The sequence below is a fragment of the Dendropsophus ebraccatus genome, chromosome 9, assembly GCF_027789765.1.
Source record: "Dendropsophus ebraccatus isolate aDenEbr1 chromosome 9, aDenEbr1.pat, whole genome shotgun sequence".
NCBI lineage: Eukaryota > Metazoa > Chordata > Amphibia > Anura > Hylidae > Dendropsophus > Dendropsophus ebraccatus.
Window position 1 is genome coordinate 8,129,163 of NC_091462.1, and position 27,359 is coordinate 8,156,521.

Sequence of the window (27,359 nt, forward strand, 5' to 3'; positions counted from 1 at the left end):
TCCACTCCACAATAAGACAGGACCTTGCAGCACGGACTCTCCTATAGAAAACGAACTGGAAAGAAATCATATGCAAATAGCCTTTACACCTCTTAGGTAAAGAGGTGTCCCTGTAATTCAGTGCTTCACTCCATCTGGTCTTAAAGCAATGATTGGGGATCTGTGCCAAACAATCTCTTCTGCTCATCTGCAGACGGCTGTTTCAGGGTTGTTTCCCCTCTTCAGGGCAGAGCAGGTTGTTGGCCGGCTAGTGAGAGGTCTATCCACATGGATCCAATGGATACCGAATCTCCTTGACTTGAAGGGACATCTCTTTACCCAAGTGAACTGTTTTGCATATCCTTCCTTCCCACAATTCCCAGTGGAGCAGGAACGGCCTTACTTTATGTCTACACACGTCTTTATAACGGACTCTCCTTAAGGAGAATTAGTACGCCTCAGGGAATCTGCAAATACAGATGAGAAATGGATGTGTCAGGGGTGTTTTTTTTTTTTTTTAATCATGCAGACAGTAGATCTGCAGTTTTTCAGTCCACAAACACCATACAGCGATGTGATAGAAGATATATATATGCGTGTGTGTATATATATATATATATATATATATATATGCGGAGCAGTGACCACCTCTCGTATACTTGGTATGGACTATTAGTCATCAGTGATGGTCCACATCTGCAATAGGTCTGGACTAGAGATGAGCGTACTTCTTGCATGGTCGGCTTTGTCTGATCCCTATGATCGGCATTTGCCAGTGCCTGAAGAAGTTGGATACAGCCCTGGATAACGTAGGTACAGCCTATGGTCCATGGTTGTATCCATGTCTTCCTGGCAGGAGAAGGGCTCCATCTAACTACTTCAGCCAGTGGTATTCATATGCAGAACCCGTACGCTCATCTCTAGTCCAGACACGAGGGGCAGATGTTTCAGCCCCACACCTATATACAGTTGTATATACATAGCAGCTCTTCTATATACAAGTAGGAGGATGTTTCAGCAACCATTGACCGAAAACAGCTTGATAAACAACCATATTGCAGATGTAACGCATCGCGCCATGTCGGCCATTACAGTCCCTCACACCGGCATCGGGCGAAGGACGAACCATCCAAGTGGGGCAGATATATCAGAAGTCTCTAAATAAAACGCCATCCTTGTTGCCCATAGCAACCAATCAGAGCGCAGCTTTCATTTCTTAAACTGCTCTGGTGAAGTGAAAGCTGAGCTGTGATTGGTTGCTATGAAGACATTCTAAAAAAGCTGCTGCCCATAGCAACCAGAGAAATCACTGACTTTAGGCCGTTGTCCTATGCAGCATTTTTGACTGTTTTTGGCGGCTGGAGGGGGGGGGGGCTCTACCTGAAGCTCCTGGACCAGATACTAATGTGTAGGAGCCCCTATCCCTCCATCCATATTACATGGGGCCCCAGTATACGCTCAGCCCCTGCACCCCTATAGTACATACAGTATATGGAGGTTTGCCACCAAGTCATTGATCTCCTGTGATTTTGTGGCGGTCGTCTGAGCTTCTCATTGAGATGTGTGACATTGGATGTGGTGTCCCCATGGGGCCACACTGTGGGGGCCCCCATTGTCTCCTCAGCTCTGTGATGGGATTATCCCTCCTTGTAATTGGCCGCAGCTTATGAGGATGGATTCGGATTGTAGCTGATTCCATGTAAAACCTTTATAGATCCTGCATGTGTCTCATGCGTGAAGCGATAGATGTATATACCGCCCTGGTTTATGGCTTGTAGTCTGAAGACCGTAAAATGTGTCGCCTATAAAACGGGTAATGAGAGGAAGCGTCAGTCTTGTTGCATCCTCAGGGCCCGGGATGAGACGTCCTCAGGCCATGTTCACACATTGTCATTGTCGGTGCAGCAGTGTTTTTTTTTTACTGCAGATGTATAAAAATTTGCTAAAACCGGAACTGCATCGTGTGAACACAGCCTTATCCTGACTCTGCCTGTATACACAATCTATTACTCTCTGTTATCAACTTCATTCAAAGGGATGAAAGTGTCTGAGATCAACCGAGGAGCCGGAAAACACCCGATTTCTCAGCTGATCGCATCTTTCGAGCAGCCCCATAAATCTTGGTTTACCAGCCACACATCTACCAGTTTAAACCGATAGAAGTATATTTAAATGGCTGCACAAACAATACTGGGATCGACGAAGAGCCACAATTCTTGTAATGTTAAAGCACCTGTAAGACCCTTTTACACTGATAGGTCAGCTTTGGGTGGCTGCAGACAATTGCGATCAGCGAGATTTGCGGTGCCTGTATACGTCATGACAAATCGAGCAGCCATACTGCATGACACAACCATGTATTATTCCTGCAGCTATGGGAACTGACAGCCTAGATATACATAGAGGATATACATATATCCATGCTGTCAGTTTTCAGATCACACAGCAGTACATACTTACCTAGTGTAATACTGCGTGATCCGGCATCCTCCTCTCAGACTCTCCCATCCAGCCACTGTGTCTTCAGGCCCCTTTGGTTGTCAATCATTCTGGAGGAGGTGGTGGCCTGAATATACAGCAGCTGGACGGGAGAGCCAAAGAACAGAATGCTGCATCACAGCGGCAGTGCACTAGGTAAGTATGTACTGCTGTGTGATCTGGAAACCGAATGCCCAGATATATGTATATCCTGTATGTATATCTGTGCTGTCAGTTTGCTTTTATAGTTATTGGCCGCACATAACACGTTTTACACAGGAAGATGTGCGGCTGATCACAATAAATTTTGAAGACTGTAGAGGATTGGGCGTTTTTTCCCCGTCCTAAGCTGATTGCTGTCACTTTTACACTGACCGATTATCGGCCGCAGGAGCGTCCTGTGTAAGAGGCCCTTTAGGTCAACCTTATAATAGCCCTATGGTCCTTCACATTTTCAAGGCAGAAAATCCGCTAACATGGCACAGCTACATACATCGCTATCGGCCGCCCTTCCCCAGTTTACACAGATGATATATAGGGCTGCACCAAAGATGTGATCAGCCAACAAGCGTCAGTTTTCCGGCTCCTCAGCCAATCATCAACACACTTACACGGACAGATAATCGTCCCAACTGACAATAGGTTTATAAGAGGATTGTTTCCAGGACTGAATACCGTGTAACAAATGCTCAGCTGTGAGTAGTATTAGACCAGGGAGGAATCTCATCATCTTCCCATTCACTGACAGTAAGCAGAGATCCTGAACACGGCGCGTTATATTGTCGTGATTTACATAGGACTGCAGCTTGGACCCCTTTGTTACGCCGATTCCTCATCCTGCGCCTTTAGAGCCGGCACATCCGCCCCTGCTGCGGCACTCGAAGGGTTACTTCTTGTCGGCTCCCGATCAATCGTCTCAGGGTATTGAAGAAAACAAACAGTTTGATTTTCTGTGTTAATTTTGCGCCCGAGGCCTCGTCAGATAAAATAAAAACCTTGTTAATCAGAACTTCTGCATTTATCTGCGATCGTGATTCCTGGCGGCGGTGGCGTCTGGCAGCAGATGTGCGCTCATTGGGGACGCCGCACAGTATATCACCACAAACGACACGGACGCCGTCCTATAAAACTATAAAAGTCTAACACACGCCATATTGTGTATGCAGTAAACGGCGCAGTGATGGCCGAGGTCGCCACATCCTCAGGACGCGGCACGAAGCGCATGGAACCTGCAGATCAGCTGATCTTCCCCTCAAGGGGCGAATCTAAGCCTCTCCATTATCTCATTATTATGACCATCTGCCCTCCATCACCGTACTCCGATGCAGTGATTTATTTCCTCCCGTTTTCCGTTCATTCTGGCGAAACCTCTTGTGATGGGGGAGGAGGGTAATGGAGAATTCTCTGAAAATTGCCGATAGATCCGCCGCTATCTATGGGGTCGGCACCCTGGTATGGGGGATCATGGGTCATAATAACTAATATATCACTGTACATTGCCCGTAGATCCGCCGCTATCTATGGGGTCGGCACACTGGTATAGGGTAACGTGGGTCATTATACCTAGTATATCACTGTACATTGCCTGTCGATCCGCCGCTATCTATGGGACTGGCACCCTGGTATAGGGGATTATGGCTTATTATAACTAGTATATCACTGTACATGGCCCGTAGATCTGCCGCTATCTATGGGGCCGGCACACTGGTATAGGGGGATCATGGGTCATTATAACTTGTATATCACTGTACATGGCCCATAGATCTGCCGCTATCTATGGGGCCGGCACCCTGGTATAAGGGATCATGGCTTATTATAACTAGTATATCACTGTACATGGCCCATAGATCTGCCGCTATCTATGGGTCCGGCACACTGGTATAGGGGGATCATGGCTTATTATAACTAGTATATCCCTGTACATGGCCCATAGATCTGCCGCTATCTATGGGTCCGGCACACTGGTATAGGGGATCATGGGTCATAATAACTAGTATATCACTGTACATGGCCCATAGATCTGCTGCTATCTATGGGGCCGGCACCCTGGTATAGGGGATCATGGGTCATTATAACTAGTATATCACTGTACATGGCCCATAGATCTGCCGCTATCTATGGGGCCGGCACCCTGGTATAGGGGATCATGGGTCATTATAACTTGTATATCACTGTACATGGCCCATAGATCTGCCGCTATCTATGGGTCCGGCACCCTGGTATAGGGGATCATGGGTCATTATAACTTGTATATCACTGTACATGGCCCATAGATCTGCCGCTATCTATGGGTCCGGCACACTGGTATAGGGGGATCATGGGTCATTATAACTAGTATATCACTGTACATTGCCTGTAGATCCGCCACTGTCTATAGGGCCGGCACCCTGGTATAGGGGAACGTGGGTTATTATACCTAGTATATCACTGTACATTATATTGTATAGCACTATGTTGTATGGCCAGGCTTCTATGTCAGTCTCCTTTGTAGTTCTGATATTGCATTCGTGAACCATGAAGCTCAGGGTAAACAGAGCCATATGGGTCCCTAAAGCTGTTGGGTAATCATCTAATAGGGAGCACTGTAGTACTACAAGTCCCACATAGAATCCTCTTCTACAGATTATTAGTTTCATTTGTTTTTACTTCCAGAGAAGGAGAATCCCCCTTTGTGTAGTCAGAACCCCCATTCTGTGTAAAGTGGACTGTTCCAGAACCCTCTCCAGCTGTTTATATCATTGTTGGACAGACCATTAGACACAAATAATAGGGGACTCTGACTACACTAAGGAATCGTACGATTTAGATACTTTTTTTTTTTTGTTCTTTGCTGAAGGACAGACGGTTTCGATACTCGGAGGCATCTTGTGCTGCTTGGTGATTCTACAGGGGAAATTTGTGTCAACCCCGAGCCGCACCATGCCCCCATCTGCTTCCCAGTCAGCACTGTGGCCGGTCTCTGATGTGATGCAGGACCTGAAAGGCTGTTGTCGGTGGGTGGGATATTTTGCTTCTATTATGGGGTCCTCCCCGTTGAATATTTGCTCCCCCATCGCGGCCTTCGCAGCCTTCTAGTTCGTTACTTTGTTACTTCATTGTTTGGTTATTTTTTCTCATTGTTTTTGACCTGAATTTCCTGCTCTTTGACTGGATGGGACACAGATTAGAATGATAAAGGGGGCGCGGGATGGGGCTGTTCCCGCCAAGAGAGGGCCGTCATCCTTTATTATAATTATTGCTGCCTCAAACCCCAAAACAGGCGCAGCTTTTATTCAGCGCCCCCCCCCCCTCCCCCAATATGGAAGAAGCAGAAGGACCATAGGGGCAAATTCCTGACCCAATAACGGTGACATTCCATTACCGTATGGGGGGGGGGGGTCAATCCGCTTACCGCAAACCCTAAATGGTCTTTAAATCTTGTATGGCCATCCCCTCATCTACTGTAGAGTTAAGTCCATGAACCAGGCTGCTCAGGATGAGCAGAGACGGAAGTGCCCCCATCCATGTGTATATACTTCATATATTAGACCTGTTAACCCTTTATATCCTCTGCTGAAAGCTGTGGGATCCTTGTACCCAGGGGATTCTAGAATGGGAACTGTCCAACGGAACGTGCTAACTTCCCAGAACATACGAGACTCGACCCAAAATAAACAGCCGCGATCGTGGGAACAAATATGTGGAAGAAACGAGATGGAAATCGCGGAATGTATGATGAATGTTCTCGATAGAGCGAGAAGGGCAAAAAGTCTCATATCCTGTATATAGTGATATGGAGCAGGCTGGTATAACCTGGGTATATAGTGTATATAATATATATGTACAGCTGGTATAACCTGGGTATATAGTGTATATAATATATATGTACAGCTGGTATAACCTGGGTATATAGTGTATATAATACATATGTACAGCTGGTATAACCTGGGTATATACTGTATATAATATATATGTACAGCTGGTATAACCTGGGTATATAGTGTATATAATATATATGTACAGCTGGTATAACCTGGGTATATAGTGTATATAATTCATATGTACAGCTGGTATAACCTGGGTATATAGTGTATATAATATATATGTACAGCTGGTATAACCTGGGTATATAGTGTATATTATTTATGTACAGCTGGTATAACCTGGGGATCTCCTGTATATAAATATATATATGTACAGCTGGTATAACCTGGGTATATAGTGTATATAATTATATATGTACAGCTGCTATAACCTGGGTATATACTGTATATAATTATATATGTACAGCTGGTATAACCTGGGTATATAGTGTATATAATTATATATATACAGCTGGTATAACCTGGGTATATAGTGTATATAATATAAATGTACAGCTCCTATAACCTGGTTGGTTCTGCAGGGATAGTTAATAATGAATCTGTGTGTTGCTGAGGTCTGATGTCTCGCTTTCTCTCCTCAGGTTACTGTGGATTACTGTCGGCCCTGGCAGTGAGGATGATCGCCCAGTGATGCTGTGCTGGTGAGTGACATTGTTACACCTAGACTTGTTCCATTGTTACACCTAGATTTGTTCCATTGTTACACCTAGATTTGTTCCATTGTTACACCTAGATTTGTTCCATTGTTACACCTAGATTTGTTCCATTGTTTCTCCTCCTCTTCCTGGAGTAATAGTTACATTATGATTGTAGATGATGATGGTTTCAGTCCGGTGTCTGGAGGTTTGCCCGTTCCTCTTCGGCTCTTACATCACTGTTCCCTCTTGTTGCTCCTCGGTTGTGGTTTTGTGGTTCTCTGTATATTTGTATTGTGCTGATTATCACGCTGGTCGTGCGGCGTCTGTGGCTTATACCAGGAGATCAGCAGCAGGTTTCCAGGGATTGGCCATTTAGAATTGGAAAAGAAGTCAGTGTGGCCAGGGGTCATGTGACCACAGTGTGGCCAGGGATCACGTGACCACAGTGTGGCCAGGGGTGACCACACTATACCCAAAGCTCAAACATATAGCTCTCAGGATATGATGATGGGGGTTGTTGTTTTGCAACATTTGGAAAAGTTTGCCAATGAGAGGAATAGGATGTGGAGAAGGGAAACTTGTACAGTTTACAGTGTGAACACGTCCTTACAGCCTGGAGTCCTAGTGGAGCTATATCTACACCGATACATTGTAACAAACCCACTAGATGAGCAGGATAGATGTTCTCATTTACTGACAGCAAGCAGAGCTATAGACAATGGCGAGAAATGGGACCCAGCCCCGAGATGCTTCATTTCCATTAATAAATGAAAGGTTTGCTTGCGGCTGGCTGTATACATTATGTATACGTGCGTCCCCCGGTATAATGGCGCCCCCTCCCATCACACCACGCGGTAATGGAGGAAATCTAACAACCTGATGTGATGCTTCATTGTCCAGCAAGAAAGCAGATGACATCCCTCCCTTTTGCTCATTTGCATCCTGTCCCCTCGGAACGCTCCGGATTGACATGGCGTAATGTATATTTACAAACATTAGAAAGGAGAGCGGCCTGGGAAAGAGTTAATGGAGCGGGGAGCAGCGGCTCCATTCACTGCACCCCGCCGCTGCCACCGGGAATAATTAACACAGACACATTATGAAGTTTCTCTATAGAGCCTGCACGGCACATTAGGGACCCGGGATCCTCCGCAACAACTTGGCCCATTGTCCTGCAAATTGGGGCCTCATTGGCAATTCTTTGGCATGTCAAACACTGGGAGCGATGAAGGACAGAGTGGGTCACCTATCTCCGCACTGCATCATGGGTAGGGGGCTCCGCAACAAAAGGGGCTGCAATGGCTGATTGGACCTTGTTCACGGGCGGCATTGTATGCGGGCGCCATTGTTTCTTCTATGAAGATTCTACAAGGTTTAGGAATGTGAATCGTTCTGTATTCAGCTCTGAAGGATGCGGCAAAGGGAGGATTCCCATCCATGCAGAGATCGGCCCTTGTGGGGCCACAGCCCCGGATATCTGCCCCAAGTAACCTCTAAGATCATGAGAACGTGGTGCAGGTACCTGGTGACGTGTGTGTATGTATGTATGTGTATGTGTATGTGTGTGTATATATATAATCTCTCTACCCATCTAATCTGGAAACACAAAAGATTGTCGGCAGAAAAAGACCACTGGGTCCATCTGGTCGGCCCCCTATTATCTAAGGATAGATATATGTATATGCCAGGCAGGTTTAAATTCTGTTATTCTAGATTTACCAACCACATCTGCTGAAGGTTTGTTCCAAGTATTTACTACTCTTTCAGTAAAGTTATATTTTACTTTACTGTTCTGCTCATCCTGATTCTCCTGATTCATGAACAGAATGCCAGGGCACAGAGTAGACATTGTTATGGCATTCAGGATGTTTGGAAGCCTTTCTGAGCTCCGTACTGGTTGTCACCCAGGATCTGTATCGGCTGCTATTACATTTTATATGTCAAGCTGCCGGCGCTCCTACTGTAAAGTATAAGGAGAGGACAAAGTTACTCACAGGTAAGCATAATAGGTCCATGTGTCCCCACAGGTAACTATAAGAGCTCCATGTGTCCCTGCAGGTAACTATAATAGGTCCATGTGTCCCAGCAGGTAACTATAATAGGTCCATGTGTCCCTGCAGGTAACTATAAGAGCTCCATGTGTCCCAGCAGGTAACTATAATAGGTCCATGTGTCCCAGCAGGTAACTATAAGAGGTCCATGTGTCCCAGCAGGTAACTATAAGAGCTCCATGTGTCCCAGCAGGTAACTATAATAGGTCCATGTGTCCCTGCAGGTAACTATAAGAGCTCCATGTGTCCCCGCAGGTAACTATAATAGGTCCATGTGTCCCCGCAGGTAACTATAATAGCTTCATGTGTCCCTGCAGGTAACTATAAGAGCTCCATGTGTCCTGCAGGTAACTATAATAGCTCCATGTGTCCCAGCAGGTAACTATAAGAGGTCCATGTGTCCCCGCAGGTAACTATAATAGGTCCATGTGTCCCAGCAGGTAACTATAATAGGTCTATGTGTCCCTGCAGGTAACTATAATAGGTCCATGTGTCCCTGCAGGTAACTATAATAGGTCCATGTGTCCCAGCAGGTAACTATAATAGGTCCATGTGTCCCAGCAGGTAACTATAATAGGTCCATGTGTCCCAGCAGGTAACTATAATAGGTCCATGTGTCCCAGCAGGTAACTATAAGAGCTCTATGTGTCCCTGCAGGTAATTATAATAGGTCCATGTGTCCCCACAGGTAACTATAAGAGCTCCATGTGTCCCTGCAGGTAACTATAAGAGCTCCATGTGTCCCAGCAGGTAACTATAATAGGTCCATGTGTCCTGCAGGTAACTATAATAGCTCCATGTGTCCCTGCAGGTAACTATAATAGCTCCATGTGTCCCAGCAGGTAACTATATTAGGTCCATGTGTCCCCGCAGGTAACTATAAGAGCTCCATGTGTCCCTGCAGGTAACTATAAGAGCTCCATGTGTCCCCGCAGGTAACTATAAGAGCTCCATGTGTCCCAGCAGGTAACTATAAGAGCTCCATGTGTCCCAGCAGGTAACTATAATAGGTCCATGTGTCCCTGCAGGTAACTATAAGAGCTCCATGTGTCCCTGCAGGTAACTATAAGAGCTCCATGTGTCCCAGCAGGTAACTATAATAGCTCCATGTGTCCCAGCAGGTAACTATAATAGGTCCATGTGTCCCTGCAGGTAACTATAATAGGTCCATGTGTCCCCGCAGGTAACTATAAGAGCTCCATGTGTCCCCGCAGGTAACTATAATAGGTCCATGTGTCCCTGCAGGTAACTATAAGAGCTCCATGTGTCCCTGCAGGTAACTATAATAGGTCCATGTGTCCCTGCAGGTAACTATATTAGGTCCATGTGTCCCTGCAGGTAACTATAAGAGCGCCATTTGCCCCCCAGGTAACTGTAATAGGTCCATGTGTCCCCGCAGGTAACTATAATAGCTTCATGTGTCCCTGCAGGTAACTATAAGAGCTCCATGTGTCCTGCAGGTAACTATAATAGCTCCATGTGTCCCAGCAGGTAACTATAAGAGGTCCATGTGTCCCCGCAGGTAACTATAATAGGTCCATGTGTCCCAGCAGGTAACTATAATAGGTCTATGTGTCCCTGCAGGTAACTATAATAGGTCCATGTGTCCCTGCAGGTAACTATAATAGGTCCATGTGTCCCAGCAGGTAACTATAATAGGTCCATGTGTCCCAGCAGGTAACTATAATAGGTCCATGTGTCCCAGCAGGTAACTATAATAGGTCCATGTGTCCCAGCAGGTAACTATAAGAGCTCTATGTGTCCCTGCAGGTAATTATAATAGGTCCATGTGTCCCCACAGGTAACTATAAGAGCTCCATGTGTCCCTGCAGGTAACTATAAGAGCTCCATGTGTCCCAGCAGGTAACTATAATAGGTCCATGTGTCCTGCAGGTAACTATAATAGCTCCATGTGTCCCTGCAGGTAACTATAATAGCTCCATGTGTCCCAGCAGGTAACTATATTAGGTCCATGTGTCCCCGCAGGTAACTATAAGAGCTCCATGTGTCCCTGCAGGTAACTATAAGAGCTCCATGTGTCCCCGCAGGTAACTATAAGAGCTCCATGTGTCCCAGCAGGTAACTATAAGAGCTCCATGTGTCCCAGCAGGTAACTATAATAGGTCCATGTGTCCCTGCAGGTAACTATAAGAGCTCCATGTGTCCCTGCAGGTAACTATAAGAGCTCCATGTGTCCCAGCAGGTAACTATAATAGCTCCATGTGTCCCAGCAGGTAACTATAATAGGTCCATGTGTCCCTGCAGGTAACTATAATAGGTCCATGTGTCCCCGCAGGTAACTATAAGAGCTCCATGTGTCCCCGCAGGTAACTATAATAGGTCCATGTGTCCCTGCAGGTAACTATAAGAGCTCCATGTGTCCCTGCAGGTAACTATAATAGGTCCATGTGTCCCTGCAGGTAACTATATTAGGTCCATGTGTCCCTGCAGGTAACTATAAGAGCGCCATTTGCCCCCCAGGTAACTGTAATAGGTCCATGTGTCCCCGCAGGTAACTATAATAGGTCCATGTGTCCCAGCAGGTAACTATAATAGGTCCATGTGTCCCCGCAGGTAACTATAATAGGTCCATGTGTCCCTGCAGGTAACTATAATAGGTCCATGTGTCCCTGCAGGTAACTATAAGAGCGCCATTTGCCCCCCAGGTAACTGTAATAGGTCCATGTGTCCCCGCAGGTAACTATATTAGGTCCATGTGTCCCTGCAGGTAACTATAATAGGTCCATGTGTCCCCGCAGGTAACTATATTAGGTCCATGTGTCCCTGCAGGTAACTATAAGAGCTCCATGTGTCCCTGCAGGTAACTATAATAGGTCCATGTGTCCCTGCAGGTAACTATAATAGGTCCATGTGTCCCTGCAGGTAACTATAATAGGTCCATGTGTCCCTGCAGGTAACTATAATAGGTCCATGTGTCCCTGCAGGTAACTATAATAGGTCCATGTGTCCCTGCAGGTAACTATAATCGCTCCATGTGTCCCAGCAGGTAACTATAATAGGTCCATGTGTCCCAGCAGGTAACTATAAGAGCTCCATGTGTCCCTGCAGGTAGCCCTGGATTATTGTTCGGTGGGTTTCTGGACCAGGCTTATAGGTGGGCGGCTGGCTTAGGTCACCCCAGGGTGTCAGTGTTTGGGCCCAGCCATGGGGATCAGTCCTGTTCTATCCTACATTGATGCGTTTCTCCTCCCTGTAGAGCGTGAGCTTCTGTGCTCTATTCTTATGTAGTGGACCGTCTTCCATCCTGTATGGTATAGGAGATGGCGGGGCGTTCAGCCCTTCTCTGTGTCCGTTCTAGAGAGTGGTGTAATGGGGACCCCTGAGGCTGCACTGATCGCAGGTTAGGGTAACCCTGTCCTTCTATAGTGCGGTGGTGGCGGGTGGATAGCGGTGTAATGGGGACCCCTGAGGCTGCACTGATCGCTGGTTAGGGTAACCCCATCCTTCTGTCCTTCTATAGTGCGGTGGTGGCGGGTGGATAGCGGTGTAATGGGGACCCCTGAGGCTGCACTGATCGCAGGTTAGGGTAACCCTGTCCTTCTATAGTGCAGTGGTGGCGGGTGGATAGCGGTGTAATGGGGACCCCTGAGGCTTCACTGATCGCAGGTTAGGGTAACCCTGTCCTTCTGTCCTTCTATAGTGCGGTGGTGGCGGGTGGATAGCGGTGTAATGGGGACCCCTGAGGCTGCACTGATCGCAGGTTAGGGTAACCCTGTCCTTCTATAGTGCGGTGGTGGCGGGTGGATAGCGGTGTAATGGGGACCCCTGAGGCTGCACTGATCGCTGGTTAGGGTAACCCTGTCCTTCTATAGTGCGGTGGTGGCGGGTGGATAGTGGTGTAATGGGGACCCCTGAGGCTGCACTGATTGCTGGTTAGGGTAACCCCATCCTTCTGTCCTTCTATAGTGCTGTGGTGGTGGCGGGTGGATAGCGTTTCGGATGTGATCCCCGCACCTCGAAGCGGTTGTGATTATTTCCCATAATGCCGGGGGCTTTACTTAATGCCGCTATTAAAGAAGCAATCTGAAATAATAGCGCGGCTCACATGGCGCCTCTCCACCGCAATAAATAAAAGATCAATTACTATGGAAATGGGGCGGATTATTGTGGAATTGTATTTCTGGGATTATCTCCGTAATTGAAGCGATAAATAAGACAAATTATATTAGGAGAATTAACATGGTGGCGGCTGATGCGGGAGAAGGGCAGGACGCCGAGCTCTTCACCGCCCGCCACGGCCACCACAAGCCCAATCTCCATGTAAATTGTCTCCGCGCTTTATTATCCATTATTGCCGGGAACGAGGAAAAGAGGAATATTACACGTTCTCCTGGAAGCGAATAATCCGGAGACCGCGAGGGGGAGGGGGGAGATGCTGCTGCTGCCGCACGTCTCGCATCACCTGCAATAGCTTCAAACCTGCTTATGAATAGTACTCAAGGCTCCGGGGGTCACGGGGCCCCCAGCAAGGGATGATAGGACCAAATGGGGACCCCATTGACCAGCTACAGGGGGAATCACATGGCACAAGAGCAGCATCCTGTAACTGAAAAACTACAACTCCCAGCATGCCCTGACAACATTTTTTTACACAGTTGAAAACTTTTACTAATTCTGTGAACCAGGAACTCCCAGGGGCAGATTAAATACACCGGGTCTTGGGCAGTCTTCCCAACAGGGCCGCCCGTAGATGCCCCGACCCCCTGCGTATAAACCTCTGAAAACCCCTATAGAAGATTTTGCCCCCTGCATCTGCACCTATTGTAGATTGATAAAAATCCACCCCTGGTAACTCCCATCATGCCCTGGTAGAAGGAAAGTTGCTGGGGTTTGCCTCAGTTTTGTAAGTTGGGAGTTGTCGTCCTGTAACAGTGTGAACTGACATCATGGGAGTTGTAGTTTTGCAGCATTGTATTTTTTTGCTAAATTTTGCATGATGGGAATTGTAGTTTTTCTTTACACCAGTTTTGTCAGGACATGATAGGAGTTGGGTTTGCTACCTGTGTAAAAGCTTTGTATATTTCTAATAGTTCTCATAGCATGATGGGGGTTGTAGTTCTGCAGCAGCTTTGTTAGGTCAGGATGGGGGTTGTAGTTCTGCAACAGCTTTGTTAGGGCTGGATGGGGGTTGTAGTTCCGCAGCAGCTTTGTTAGGTCAGGATGGGGGTTGTAGTTCTGCAGCAGCTTTGTTAGGGCTGGTTGGGGGTTGTAGTTCCGCAGCAGCTTTGTTAGGTCAGGATGGGGGTTGTAGTTCTGCAGCAGCTTTGTTAGGGCTGGATGGGGGTTGTAGTTCCGCAGCAGCTTTGTTAGGTCAGGATGGGGGTTGTAGTTCTGCAGCAGCTTTGTTAGGGCTGGTTGGGGGTTGTAGTTCCGCAGCAGCTTTGTTAGGTCAGGATGGGGGTTGTAGTTCTGCAGCAGTTTTGTTAGGTCAGCATGGGGTTGTAGTTCTGCAGCAGCTTTGTTAGGGCTGGATGGGGGTTGTAGTTCTGCAGCAGCTTTGTTAGGGCAGGATGGAAGTTGCTTCGAGATGGAGAGCCACAGGTTGGGGGATCGCTGCTGTGACATCAGTATATAGGACAGGAGTTGGACCCTTTATGTGATGTCATGGCGTAGACCCTGTGATGTCATATCAACTGGTTCAGGGCACGGGTGTCAAACTCGTGGCCCTCTGGCCATTGCAAAACTACATTTCCCATCACGCCTGGACAGCCGTGGCTTTAGCGGTAGGGCCGTGAGTCCCCCCCCCCGCTTATCTAAGACAAGGTTGGATAGAATACAGCGGACCCTGGCAGCCATGTTGGGGGGGTTGAGTTCTTTGTAATCTGTAATATCCCATCACATTCGCTCCGTTCGGCTCAGTATGGGGCTCCCAGAGCAGGTTTTGCCGCGGCTTCCCTAGCGGCCGTTGCTGTGGAATAATCTTGTTAGCCGTATCCAGGGCCGCACAAGTGTTTCTTGTTTCTATCAGAGACGCTGGAAGTTTTGGATTCGGAATTACAGGAGCGGGGGAGGGGGGGGGGATAAATTGCTCTACAAGCCGCATTAAGCACGTTTCGCGGCCTGGCAGGACTGTTTTGCCAATAGCTGGATGCTGTAATACGTTTTAATTTAGTTTTCGACTCCTGGGCAGCACGTGGATAACACCCATAAAATATCATTTGCAACAAATTGACGTTATAAATTGAAGCCGTCGCCTTTCAGAGTCTGTCTGCAGCGCGAGATTTATGGCGTCTTTTGGGAAAGTCTCTGTCCGGCGTGTGGAGAGTGAATGGGGCGTGTGGGTGGGCACTGGGCGGTGTGTGGGTCATTGCCCAGTCTGAACGTGTCTGATCATTGCCCAGAGAAGAGAAGTCCCTGGTCCAATGGTAAAGCTATAGGGGACGCTGAGGTAGCAGCTGTAACCGGGCCCAGAGTTGTATATATGGCCCAAAGGCCCCTCTGGCACATGAGAAGACGCCAGCACAATGAATGGCACTGGGGCCCTTGGTGCAGGCTAAAGGCCCTATTACACGGAATGATTATTGGCCGTATTCGGCTGATATCGGCCGTCATGGCCCATAATCGTCCCGTGTAATAGAAGGCGACAGCTGACATGAACATATTGAAAGACAAATGACCGTGATAGCAGCGATCTGCTGCAGTCACTCCGCAGAATCGGAGCGGCACCAGCAGACCGCCGCCATCCCCCCGCAGCTCCTCGTGGCCTCCCCTGCACGTGTGTAATGGCGGCTGCGAGTGAGGTCCCGTGTAATAGGGGCACAGGAGCATTAGGCTTTCCCTTACATTGGTTCTATCTGTTCCTGGGAAAGCTGGGTGACAGCCAGTGTGACTGCCTTTACGTCTCTGCATGATAGCGTTCCAGCTGCTGCCAGACTACATTGATGGGAGATGAAGGGCCATACTGTTGTATGGACCGTAGCTCAGCTTTCCCATGCCCCTGATTGCCAGATCTGCCTGGTTTTTCCATGGCATATGCCTTTGTTACAGTGAAAGCTAAGTGATAATCCTTGTGATGATCTCTACCTGTTCCTGGGAAAGCTGGGTGTCAGCCAATATGGCTTCTTATGCATTCTTGTATGTGCTGTTACCCAGCTTTCCTATACCCCTGATTACCATATTCAGTAGGCCACTAAGCTAATTGATGATCCAAGTGATGACATTGTGATATCCGTCCCTGGGGAAAGTTGGGTGACAACCAATATGGACACTGTTACATTCTCGTGTGCTGTCACCCAGCTTTCCCAGACTCCTGATATTCACAACTGCCTATAGCTTCAATGGCATATGCCCAACTTCGATACTTCTTGCTGATGACTTGATGGCTTTGTCTGGTAAAGCTGGATGACAACCTATATGGGAACCATCATGGCTTATCGAACGGCTTTCCCAGACTTCTGACTGGATACACCACAGCATCTGGAAAGATGGAAGACAACTATATCAAGGCCATTGCAGTGACAAGCCTAGGTGCCCTCTTACTTTTCCAGACTCCTGAATGGCAGACCCTCCTATGTAGTCAGTGGTACAAACCCTCACATCCAGATCCCGGTATATGCTTTCAGCCAGGAGACAACCAATATGGCCGCCGCTACAGCTGTGCCACGGACTGTACAACTAATATGGCCGCCACTACAGCTGTGTCACGGACTGTACAACCAATATGACCGCCACTAGAGCTGTGCCACGGACTGTACAACCAATATTGCCTCCACTAGAGCTGTGCCACGGACTGTACAACCAATATTGCCGCCACTAGAGCTGTGCCACGGACTGTACAACCAATATTGCCGCCACTAGAGCTGTGCCACGGACTGTACAACCAATATTGCCGCCACTAGAGCTGTGCCACAGACTGTACAACCAATATGGCTGCCACTAGAGCTGTGCCACGGACTGTACAACCAATATTGCCGCCATTACAGCTGTGCCATGGACTGTATAACCAATATGGCTGCCACTACAGCTGTGCCACGGACTGTACAACCAATATGGCTGCCACTAGAGCTGTGCCACGGACTGTACAACCAATATTGCCGCCATTACAGCTGTGCCATGGACTGTATAACCAATATGGCTGCCACTACAGCTGTGCCACGGACTGTACAACCAATATGGCTGCCACTACAGCTGTGCCATGGGCTATCACCCAGCTTTCCCAGACTTCTGATTTTTCCTAGTTGTAACATATATAGATAAACCTTGTCGCCTTCCAGGATTGTCCGCGCCATCACAGTGTGAACGTCCGATAATCTTGCTCCATTTTTCCTTCCATTGAGATTCATCCACAAGTTTGAATTCTCTGATCAATCCCGGGTCGCCACTTTCTTTGTTACGTTTAATAAAGCTTTAGAAGTTCTACTTATCGGCTGTATTGACCCCCAAAAAGTGACCCTGCCCCCCTCCCCCCCCCTCCGTCATTGATGGATCATTCTCTTTATTCTCTTGTGTTTGTTTGTGGGGGAGGAGATTATAACCCTGGGAACTCCGCACCCGGATCAGCTGCACAACAAAGCTGATCCGTCCTTCATGTGAGGATCCCCGGAGATCAGCGCAGAATGTGCGCCCTCCGCTCCGTGACGTCCCCCGTACGTGGAGGAATCACAATCTCATCATTCTGGGATTTGGGATAAGACTCTGAGGAGAGAAGGAATTCCTTAAAGGAGCCGCCACGTAATATAGAAAATATCCAGAAATAACTGTGGATAATCCCCGGACGGCCGCAGAGACCATGAATTGTGCCTCATTTCTTCTCTTCACATACATCTGTACAATTTCTGCATCCATGCGGCTTCTGCATTTCTCTGTGTACAATATCTGCCTCAAATCTGCACAGTTTGGTGTGACGTTTCTGCTGTGTGCGACCCTACCTGTACACTACTAAGCAGCTGCTTTCTTCTGGGAACAGCGCCACTCTTCTCATCAGTGTGTGTGCGGTATTGCAGCTCAGTTCTACTGGAGTGAATGGAGTTGTAATACCAGACATAACCTGAGAGCAGGGGTGGCGCTGTCAGCATGGTGGTTGGGAGGCAGAAAATAAATGATTTTTCACCACTAAATGGGTTGTCAGCAAAGTTTGTGTCAGAAAGTTATACAAATTTGTAATTTACTTCTATATTTTAAAATCTCCAGTCTTCCAGTACTTATCAGCTGCTGTATGTCCTGCATGAAATGGTGTATTCTCTCCAGTCAGACACAGTGCTCTCTGCTGCCACCTCTGTCCATGTCAGGAACTGTTCAGAGCAGGAGAGGTTTTCTATGGGGATTTGCTGCTGCTCTGGACAGTTCCTGACATGGACAGAGGTGGCAGCAAAGAGCACTGTGTCAGACTGGAGAGAATACACCACTTCCTGCAGGACATACAGCAGCTAATAAGTACTGGAAGACTTGAGATTTTTAAATAGAAGTAAATTACAAATCTGTATAACTTTTTGAAACCAGGTGATTTGACAGAATTTTTTTTTCTGGAGTGCCCCTTTAAGCATTATAGTCTGGAAATCCTGCTAATCCCACTTTGTATTATAACTGGGTTGTACAACAGCTGCAAAACTACAACTCCCAGCATGCCTTGACAACCTTCATGATGGGGGATAGTAGTTGTGCAGCAGCTGGAGGGCGGCAGGTTGTGCCCTTTCCATGTAGTCTGGTGGGTGATCAGCTCGATGGCGACGATCACTCATGTCTTATGTATAATCCTTCTACTCTCCAGTAATCCAGAACTTCCAATAATCCGGAGGATGCAGAATTCTTCTCTTCTCCCTGTGCGGTTCGCAGGTTGTGCTCCATACGGGAACCATTGCTCACGTTAGAGCGACACCAGCTGCTGGCACGCGACCCCTGGGACGGTGTAATATATAAATAGCGAGGCATCGCCTTCTGGAAATCATAAGGAAATTACAAGTCACCCAGGATTTCTGCCACACTTTACAGGCGGCATCCAGATCAAAGCCGGTGGCGGCAGCGTCTGCTGTACGTTATCACTGTAATAGACAAGCATGGGGGGGGGGGGGTGTCAGGAGCGGCCGTTATACAGGTATAATATTATAGGTGGGAGGATATAGAGTGGGGGGAGGGGGGCCGCATCTGGTTCCTATATCCTCGGCCTTTTGTCTGGTCCCTTCTAAAGGCTCCGAGAATAAAGGAAAAGATTACAGAGACAAAATAATAAAGCAGAGAAAAGCTGCAGCAGATCGGCGCCGCCACCGCCGCGTCACTACCTCCTAATCACTTCCATTCTGCAGCCATTGTGCATGGGTATGGCCGCCTGAGAAAGCGGCGGGCGCTGAGGCCCCCCAGTCTCCCCGCAGCACTAAACTTGGTGAAACTTGATTTTTTTTTTGTTGTTTTGCCTCCATTATGCCGGGGGGTTGTTAGACGCCGCGCTCGGGTTTTGTTCTCACAGGAAGAATAGATAAAAAAAAAAAAACACAAAAAAGAAAAAATAATGAAATTAAGCAGAAGATAAATGTTTGTGTGGTGAGCGGAGACGCGCGGTGAATGTACAAGGCCCAGGCTTTTCCATCTGGGATCTGTTCCTTTCAGAAGCGACCAGCTGCACGCGGATTCCTGTGAGATGACATCATCCGGGGGGGGGGGCGTGGGAATCGGGGGGCAGCCCCCACCAATCCTCTGGGTACATGGGACAAACAACTGAAAGAAACATTGCCCTGTTTGCTGTTCTCCGTTCACGTGTCGCTCAAGGGATGCAAACCACGCCGCGCTGTTCATATCCCTTCTGTAATTTTCTGACACTTTTATTATAGTTAATCTTATCATTACTTCATCTTAGTGCTACTTTTTATTATTTTTGTGTGATTTTTTATTTTATTTTATTTTTTATTAAATTTTTATATACATTGGTATTTTATTTTAGCTTTTTTTTAGTTTAAGATTTCAATTTTTCATGTTCTATTCTTTGATTTTTACGTTTGGTTTTATTTGTTAGTGTTTTATATGTATATGTTTACATTTTATTTAGTTTATTTATTTTATTAGTTTATTTTATTTCGTTTTATTTATCTATATTTTAGTTTGTTTTAGATTATTTTACAGTTTTATATAATTTTATATTGTGTATTTCAATATTTTTGGGGTTGGATTATTTTATTACTGTGTTTTCCCGAAAATAAGTCAGTGTCTTAATTTTTGCTCCCAAAGATTGGCTAGGTCTTATTTTCAGGGGAAGTCTTATTTTTCCATGAAGAATTCACAAAAAAAGGGATCACAGAAAGTCATCACAGACCAGCATAACCAGACATCACCCTGGTGGCGGCGGGGTCTTACGTTCGGGGGAGATGTCTTATTTTAAGCTGTCCTATAAATCCTCCCTATGCCTTATTTTTGTTGAAACAGGGCATCTAGTTTCAATTAAAGGACAACTCCGGCGGGACCCCCCCCCAAAAAAAAAGGGGGAAGGGGGCCAGACCGGGTATTTAACCACATTACAAAGTTATATAACTTTGTAATGTGTGTTAAATAAGCCAAAAAATTTTTTCGCCGGAGTTGTCCTTTAATTTTATATTTCTTTCATATTTTATTTAAATATTAGTTTTTACATTTTTTTTCTCATAGTGCCTATTCTTTGTATTTTTTATATTCTTTATCTATTACTTTTCAACCCTCTTTTTTTTTTTTTTTTTTTTTTTTTTTAGCTTTTTCAGATTTTTATGCGTTACAGTTTATATTCTGTAATAGTTTTCCTGCTTTTTCTGCTTCTCCTCGTAGGATATCTATCATTTTCTAATCCGTAGTTTTTCTTGCTCTTTTACCGCCGTTATTTATTAGCCTGTAATCTCTCTACATCGGCTGTTTCCTGTAAGTCGGAGCATGAATCTGGCTTTGCGTCGCTCGCTGACGCTTCGGTATGGTTTCCATAATGATAATAAATGGAAGAATAATACATTTCCTATCATACACAAAGGAAATTAATTTCCAATCAATTTCTGGAAGTCATATTTGGCCTGAAGTGATGGAAGCCATTATAATAAATGATTAAGTTCATTAAGAAGTCAAACGCTTCCTGTGTCTTATTGAGCGTCCGAGAATCCGCCAGAGGCGACTGATATGTGATCAGAGGCGATAAGATTCCTCTGTGTGCGGAGATCATGGAGGGAATCGGCATAGTAAGTCATTACAGCCGAGTATATAGGTGTCCCCAGCATCAATACAGCCCCCCGACCCCCCCGATCCTAAGCTACACCCTACATCTACCCTAACCTTAAGAGGGGTGGCTGATATCAGTCACATAGGATGTAATAGGAGGTTATATCAGTACTAGAGCATTATAAGAGGAGCGGCTGATATCAGTCACATAGGAGGTAATAGGAGGTTATATCAGTGCTGGAGCGTTATAAGAGGAGCGGCTGATATCAGTCTCATAGGATGTAATAGGAGGTTATATCAGTGCTGGAGCGTTATAAGAGGAGCGGCTGATATCAGTCACATAGGATGTAGTAGGAGGATATATCAGTACTGGAGCGTTATAAGAGGAGCGGCTGATATCAGTCACATATAATGTAATAGGAGGTTATATCAGTACTGGAGTGTTATAAGAGGAGCGGCTGATATCAGTCACATATAATGTAATAGGAGGTTATATCAGTACTGGAGCGTTATAAGAGGAGCGGTGATATCAGTCACATATGGTGTAATAGGAGGTTATATCAGTACTGGAGCGTTATAAGAGGAGCGGCTGATATCAGTCACATATGATGGAACAGGAGGTTATATCAGTACTGGAGCGTTATAAGAGGAGCGGCTGATATCAGTCACATATGGTGTAATAGGAGGATATATCAGTACTGGAGCGTTATAAGAGGAGCGGCTGATATCAGTCACATATGATGTAATAGGAGGTTATATCAGTACTGGAGCGTTATAAGAGGGGAGGCTGATATCAGTCACATATGATGTAATAGGAGGTTATATCAGTACTGGAGCGTTATAAGAGGAGCGGCTGATATCAGTCACATATGATGGAACAGGAGGTTATATCAGTACTGGAGCGTTATAAGAGGAGCGGCTGATATCAGCCACATATGATGGAACAGGAGGTTATATCAGTACTGGAGCGTTATGACCTGGTATAAATGTGTCTATAGCCAGATCACACAGGACATGGCAGCTCGCAGTGTATTGGGCCCCGCAAACCTGTCAGAGCCCATGTGACACCTGTCCATCCCTGGGAATGTCTGCAGTGGGTTCATGAGCATGGGAATAAAGCCTGCTTTGATGGATTACATTGTACATGTGGACGGCCATATGTGTATGTATAACAATATATATGTATATAAACAATACAGATATATAGAGTGTTTCTGAGCTGTCAGTCAGTCCTGCAGCATGATGGGGAGGATGATGATGGTTACGTGGTTATTTGGAGCCTCTTGGCTGGTGGAGGCGGAGGTGAAGGGGGGTGACACCTCTCAGGGATCTGACTTTGCCTTTCTAAAAATACTTGACTGATTTTCTCCTAAGAGTCACAGAAGGTGATGGCCGTCCTGCGGGCGTTCACTGGTTAATGGGACAGAAATAACAGCAAGTCCGGGACCGCCGGCAGAGTAACACTTTAATGTCTCAGCAAGATTAGGAATTCTGCGGGTAAGATGCCGATCATCTTCTGGTGAGAATTCTAGTAAATGCAGCAATGTCCTTCCTACTATCACTGCTCCTCTATTAGCATACTTGGCTGCCGTCCCTCTCCTATGATTAGTGTGAGACGCTGACTTCTTACTCCTTAGATGACTGTAAGCGGATGACTTCCCACTTCCTTTAATATTGTAAGCTGCTAATTTCCTGTTTCTGTTACTGTAAGTGGCTGACTTCCTGTTTGTTACTGTAAGTGGCTGACTTCCTGTTTGTGTTACTGTAAGCGGCTGACTTCCTGTTTGTGTTACTGTAAGCGGCTGACTTCCTGTTTGTGTTACTGTAAGCGGCTGACTTCCTGTTTGTGTTACTGTAAGCGGCTGACTTCCTGTTTGTGTTACTGTAAGCGGCTGACTTCCTGTTTGTGTTACTGTAAGCGGCTGACTTCCTGTTTGTTACTGTAAGCGGCTGACTTCCTGTTTGTTACTGTAAGCGGCTGACTTCCTGTTTGTGTTACTGTAAGCGGCTGACTTCCTGTTTGTGTTACTGTAAGCGGCTGACTTCCTGTTTCTGTTACTGTAAGCGGCTGACTTTCTGTTTGTTACTGTAAGTGGCTGACTTCCTGTCCTTTTCAGTATTCTGATCAGCTGACTTCCTGTCCTTCTCAGTATTCTGATCAGCTGACTTCCTGTCCTTTTCAGTATCCTGATCGGCTGACTTCCTGTCCTTCTCAGTATCCTTACCGGCTGACTTCCTGTCCTTTTCAGTATCCTTACCGGCTGACTTCCTGTCCTTTTCAGTATCCTTACCGGCTGACTTCCTGTCCTTCTCTGTATCCTGATCGGCTGACTTCCTGTCCTTCTCAGTATTCTGATCGGCTGACTTCCTGTCCTTTTCAGTATCCTTACCGGCTGACTTCCTGTTCTTTTCAGTATCCTTACCGGCTGACTTCCTGTCCTTTTCAGTATCCTTACCGGCTGACTTCCTGTCCTTCTCTGTATCCTGATCGGCTGACTTCCTGTCCTTCTCAGTATTCTGATCGGCTGACTTCCTGTCCTTTTCAGTATCCTTACCGGCTGACTTCCTGTCCTTCTCAGTATCCTTACCGGCTGACTTCCTGTCCTTTTCAGTATTCTGATCGGCTGACTTCCTGTCCTTTTCAGTATCCTTACCGGCTGACTTCCTGTCCTTCTCAGTATCCTTACCGGCTGACTTCCTGTCCTTTTCAGTATTCTGATCGGCTGACTTCCTGTCCTTTTCAGTATCCTTACCGGCTGACTTCCTGTCCTTCTCAGTATCCTTACCGGCTGACTTCCTGTCCTTCTCAGTATCCTTACCGGCTGACTTCCTGTCCTTCTCAGTATCCTTACCGGCTGACTTCCTGTCCTTCTCAGTATCCTGATCGGCTGACTTCCTGTCCTTCTCAGTATCCTGATCAGCTGACTTCCTGTCCTTCTCAGTATCCTGATCTGCATACATCCTGTCCTCCTCCATATCGTGATCGGCTGACATCCTGTCTTCAGTATCCTGATCGTCTGACTTCCTGTTTCTGTTCATACAATGTCTATGCCCCGCCCAGAATCCCCCTTTTAGGTGCAGTATATACATAAGCCCCACCCCTTTTGGGTTCTCCGGTTTGCGGGGCTCATACCTCCGTCCCGTCACGTCTTCCCTGTCTTTGCCTCTTGTTTCCCTTTGCTCTTGTGTGGGATGTTTTTTACTATCTCCTCTTTCTGCTCTGTGGATTGTGAATTGTGTTACAGTCGGCCTTTGTTTTGTGCGGCGCAGCAAACGCCCTGTTCTTGCAGCTTTAGAATTGCGCGGTGGAGGATTCTCGCCTTCTCGCTTATATTTTCAGGTTAATGAGACAAATTGGTTCTGCAGAACTTCATAAAAGCCGAGTGATTGCGTGTAAATATTAGCCGGCGCCGGCCCTGGGAATTGTGCCGCGCTCCGGCTTTTATTCCCATTATAATTGGCTGCTCAGTAAGGCGTGCGCGGTTTAATTGAGGTTCTGAGCACATTGTGTGCGGCGGCCTCCTGGATAATACGCCATGGAGGAAATGGGGGCCCCGGCAACGCCTGATAGGGCCCGGAGCACCTGCTGGCGGTGACGACTGACTGACTCACATTTACATCCTAGATTATGTTTTCATCATTCACCTAACAGGACCCTGAAGACCCCGGCTACAGAGCCAGCGGCGGTACAGGGCTATCATGTATCCTGGCTGTTATCTGTCTGTGTGCCTTAAGGTTGTCCAGTGACCTCCACTATATATGGTATACACGCAATTGGCTCTACTTTTCAATCTGTCAATATGGTGGCAGATATTTATCTCCAGATGATGGTGTGTGGTATCTGGCCGCCATCCTCTGTAGGGCCACCTCCAGCTCCGGCCTTTATGTCATCACATGTGTCATAAAATATCCAAGGCAGAGTAGTGGCCGGCTGGAGATGTGGGGTGGGCTCCTCTTGTCTAGTCTATGGGGGGACAGGGAGTCGCCGCCTGGAGATGTGGGGTGGGCTCCTCTTGTCTAGTCTATGGGGGGGGCAGGGAGTGGCCGCCCGGAGATATGGGGTGGACTCGTCTTCTCTAGTCTATGGGGGGGCAGGGAGTCGCCGCCTGGAGATGTGGGGTGGGCTCCTCTTGTCTAGTCTATGGGAGGACAGGGAGTCGCCGCCCGGAGATATGGGGGGGTGGACTCGTCTTCTCTAGTCTATGGGGGGGCAGGGAGAGGCCGCCTGAAGATGTTGGGTGGGCTCCTCTTGTCTAGTCTATGGGGGGGCAGGGAGAGGCCGCCTGAAGATGTGGGGTGGGCTCCTCTTGTCTAGTCTATGGGGGGGCAGGGAGAGGCCGCCTGAAGATGTGGGGTGGGCTCCTCTTCTCTAGTCTATGGGGGGACAGGGAGTCGCCGCCTGGAGATGTGGGGTGGGCTCCTCTTGTCTAGTCTATGGGAGGACAGGGAGTCGCCGCCCGGAGTTATGGGGTGGTCTCGTCTTCTCTAGTCTATGGGGGGGCAGGGAGAGGCCGCCTGAAGATGTGGGGTGGGCTCCTCTTGTCTAGTCTATGGGGGGGCAGGGAGAGGCCGCCTGAAGATGTGGGGTGGGCTCCTCTTGTCTAGTCTATGGGGGGGGCAGGGAGTGGCCGCCCGGAGATATGGGGTGGACTCGTCTTCTCTAGTCTATGGGGGGGGCAGGGAGAGGCCGCCTGAAGATGTGGGGTGGGCTCCTCTTGTCTAGTCTATGGGGGGGCAGGGAGTTGCCGCCTGGAGATGTGGGGTGGACTCGTCTTCTGTAGTCTATGGGGGGGCAGGGAGTGGCCGCCTGGAGATGTGGGGTGGGCTAGTCTTCTCTAGTCTATGGGGAGGCAGGGAGTGGCCGCCTGGAGATGTGGGGTGGACTAGTCTTCTCTAGTCTATGGGGGAGCAGGGAGTGGCCGCCTGGAGATGTGGGGTGGGCTCGATTTCTCTAGTCTATGGGGAGGCAGGGAGTGGCCGCCTGGAGATGTGGGGTGGTCTCGTCTTCTCTAGTCTATGGGGGGGCAGGGAGAGGCCGCCTGAAGATGTGGGGTGGGCTCCTCTTGTCTAGTCTATGGGGGGGGGGGGCAGGGAGTGGCCGCCTGGAGATGTGGGGTGGACTAGTCTTCTCTAGTCTATGGGGAGGCAGGGAGTGGCCGCCTGGAGATGTGGGGTGGGCTCGATTTCTCTAGTCTATGGGGAGGCAGGGAGTGGCCGCCTGGAGACGTTAGGTGGGCTTGTCTTCTCTAGTCTATGGGGGGGGGGGGGCAGGGAGTGGCCGCCTGGAGATGTGGGGAGGGCTTGTCTTGTCTAGTCTATGGGGGGCATGGAGTCTGGACATTCTTGCCTACCTTGTATCGTATGTTACTTGCTTAAGAGTTATTCCAGTAAGGCCGGATTCACACTACGTTTTTTTTCATCCGTTTTTGAAAAAAAACAAAAAAAAAAAACTGATGCGTTTTGCATGCACATGTGTATGTTAAAAAACTGATGCGTTTTGATCCTTTTTTATTTCTTATAATAGAAAAATAGATCAAAACGGATGTACACAAATGCACACCTCTTTCCATCCGTTTTATGGATGAAAACAAACCGTAGTGTGAACCCGGCCTTCTAGTTGTGGATGAAACAACTGCTGTCAGGGTCAGCGCCGTCTATGCAGTTTTCTTCATCTAGATTGCAGGACCCCAGAGCCACAGATTGTTGTATATCAGGGATGATCACCCATGATTTACTCCAAGAGGAATTTCTGGTCTTGCTCATCCTGTGCTTCCTGGTTCAGGGACAGAAGCTTGTTAGTACTGAAGCCTTTATAGTCAGGACAGGTGTCCAGCATTTTGCAGGATCCTGATGGGCCAAACTTCCAATATTTCCATGGAACCTGCGACAGAACCGAGTGCACCCTGAGGGATCTGCTCATCCTGATCGTCCTGATTCACTGTAAATTAACCCTATGGAGTGACAGTCTGGATGTGCCTGCCCTTCAGGGTCCATGCAGAGCTGGGTGATGGCTCCCGTGTAGTGTGGCGGTGGGCCCCTCCGTTCCTGTAGATTCCCGTGTGAGGCGGCGGCGGCTGCACTCAGCGGTTTTTCATGGTTCCTGTGAGCTGCGGAGCTGCACATCCAGAATACATTTTTCCTCATTAACGCCATCATTTTAAGATCTGTATAAAACGCCGGTGAGGCTTCGTGTGGGATTTGATGAATGTGCAATTATCCTAAAAATAGCG

The 27,359-nt window shown here is 47.5% G+C and overlaps 1 protein-coding gene across 5 annotated transcripts in view; it reads left to right on the forward strand.

Moving 5' to 3' along the window:
* The window catches only part of SEMA5B (semaphorin 5B), a 214,979-nt gene that overhangs the window by 41,912 nt on the left and 145,708 nt on the right, over positions 1-27,359 (forward strand). For 3 of the 5 annotated variants that reach the window (XM_069982448.1, XM_069982452.1, XM_069982450.1), the window contains exon 2: positions 6,902-6,961. The gene's annotated coding sequence lies outside the window, so the exon portion shown is untranslated. Of the gene's footprint in view, positions 1-1,366; positions 1,388-2,195; positions 2,215-6,901; positions 6,962-27,359 lie in introns of those variants that run through there. The other 2 variants (XM_069982449.1, XM_069982451.1) reach the window with 2 other exon arrangements.